This window comes from Schistocerca cancellata, chromosome 9, assembly GCF_023864275.1.
Source record: "Schistocerca cancellata isolate TAMUIC-IGC-003103 chromosome 9, iqSchCanc2.1, whole genome shotgun sequence".
Classification (NCBI taxonomy): domain Eukaryota; kingdom Metazoa; phylum Arthropoda; class Insecta; order Orthoptera; family Acrididae; genus Schistocerca; species Schistocerca cancellata.
In genome coordinates this window covers 36,131,138-36,133,792 of record NC_064634.1, presented here as the reverse complement: position 1 = coordinate 36,133,792, position 2,655 = coordinate 36,131,138, and positions in this window count along the sequence as shown.

The window sequence follows — 2,655 nt, the reverse complement described above, 5'->3', positions numbered from 1 at the left end:
TCAGAGCCATTTTTGAACCCAAAACAGTAACAGCTTTTGCTTTGTTGCAGCGTAGCCAATAATTCTGTAGTTTCGACGCTTGAAACGCATCACATTTACGAAAGGTGTTCGAAAACAGAGTAGCCTATCGGAGTAATGTTAGCACTGCCCCCTACCGGCGACGGTAGGACAGATAAGTCCAGTCTCTTCGGTTTTTTTACTCGGTAGTTAGAATGACCCTCTACACACATGCATTTTTGGTATACAACACCAACAGGTGGCGTCAGAATCTCTTATTCTCCAACAGGTATCCAGGATATCAAAGAGAATACATAGAAAGAAACATTCCATATCATTTACCTACAATACAGCAGGTCAGCAACTGGAAGCAGTTAATTCCATAAATTATCTGGGAGTACGCATTAGGAGTGATTTAAAATGGAATGATCATATAAAGTTGATCGTCGGTAAAGCAGATGCCAGACTGAGATTCATTGGAAGAATCCTAAGGAAATGCAATCCGAAAACAAAGGAAGTAGGTTACAGTTCGCTTGTTCACCCACTGCTTGAATACTGCTCAGCAGTGTGGGATCCGTACCAGATAGGGTTGACAGAAGAGATAGAGAAGATCCAACGGAGAGCCCAGTGGAAGACTCTGCAGGAAAGACGCTCAGTAGCTCGGTACAGGCTTTTGTCAAAGTTTCGAGAGCATACCTTCACCGAGGAGTCAAGCAGTATATTGCTCCCTCCTACGTATATCTCGCGAAGAGACCATGAGGATAAAATCAGAGAGATTAGAGCCCACACAGAGGCATACCGACCATCTTTCTTTCCACGAACAACCGTCAGGTGGCTTGCGGAGTATGGATGTGGATGTAGATGTAAATGTAGACCAACTGCAACATTTCCTCAAGAGACAAAGCAATGGCTTTTTCACATCATTCCCAACGGAACCAGCCCTTGCATAAGGGCCAGATGGGGGAGGGAAGTGAGGCGTCAAAAAAATGGTTCAAATGGCTCTGAGCACTATGCGACTTAACTTCTGAGGTCATCAGTCGCCTAGAACTTAGAACTAATTAAACCTAACTAACCTAAGGACATCACACACAACCATGCCCGAGGCAGGATTCGAACCTGCGACCGTAGCGATCGCTCGGTTCCAAACTGTAGCGCTTAGAACCGCACGGCCACACCGGCCGGCAGGTGAGGCGTCAGAATCTCTTATTCCCCAACAGCTATCCAAGATATCAAAGACCAGTTACAACATTTTCTCAAACGAGAATACGATGGCTTTATGACATCTTTCCCAACAGAACCAGCCCTTGCACGAGGGCCAGATGTAGGAGGGGCTGAGGTAACGTCATCATAACAACAGGCCTCATACTGCCAAGTTATTTGTAGATTTCTCTCGATACTGTAACCACTGAAATAACAGCAAGTACCCTCTCAACACACGAAGTTTCTTCTCCATTCCTCCACCCCTTCCGCGCGCAAGACGTTGTTTCTTGTTACGCTGTGTGCATGCTGGTTTATACGCAGTTGAGTTCTGTATGTCGCAGATGTCGTTCCCGCTCCGAACGTGTGAAGAAGACAGCACCTTGAAAGCTGCGCAGGAATTTACTTCGCGGACGCAAGGTGAAAGGTCGCACTGCGAGTTCCTTAGAGTCGGCCGCTGGCGACAGCAGTGGGCGCGGGGGGGGGGGGGGAGGGATGCAAGTCGAACTTTCCCGCGCCGCACCTCCGCGGCGGTGTTCACCGGCCTCCCGCCCTCCGGGTCGTCACTCCTCTTACGACTTGGGCGCTAAATCAATTTCGGAGCGCCGGCACGCCCCGGCGTGGGAGCGTCTAATGCGATTACTTGGCCGCGCGCGCGCCGGCAGTCTTTCTTCGTTACGCCTTCGCGCCATATCGCTTTACGCGGCCGACTCCGGCGGGGCAGAAGGGCGCGCTTGTGTAACGCGAGGCGCCCCAGTAATAGCCCCATCAGTTCACTTTATCACGCAGGGTGCTCCTTCATACCGCCCCTTATACTCTACTGCCAGTTGCTGCTGCCTCTTGCGTTGCCGCCCGAACTTAAACGCGGGACGGTTGAGAAGTCACTAACTGACTTTATCTGCTGCGTAAATAAATTATCTTAGGTGGTCCAGACAAACGAATGCAGTCGGCGAGACGAGTAGGCCTTCGAACTGGTCTCTCTGCACCGATCCCAGAAGCAGGTGATACTCCACTACTGGCCATTGAAATTGCTACACCTCGAAGATGACGTGCTACAGACGCGAAATTTAACCGACAGGAAGAAGATGCTGTGATATGCAAATGATTAGCTTTTCAGAGCATTCGCACAAGGTTGGCGCCGGTGGCGACACCCACAACGTGCTGACATGAGGAAAGTTTCCAACCGATTTCTCATACACAAACAGCAGTTGACTGGCGTTGCCTGGTCAAACATTGTTGTGATGCCTCATGTAAGGAGGAGAAATGCGTACCATCACGTTTCCGACTTTGATATAGGTCGGATTGTAACCTATAGCGATTGTGGTTATCGTATCGCGACGTTGCTACTCGCGTTGGTCGAGATCCAATGACTGTTAGCAGAATATGGAATCGGTGGGTTCAGGTAGCTAATACGGAACGCCGTTCTGGATCCCAACGGCCTCGTATCACTAGCAGTCGAGA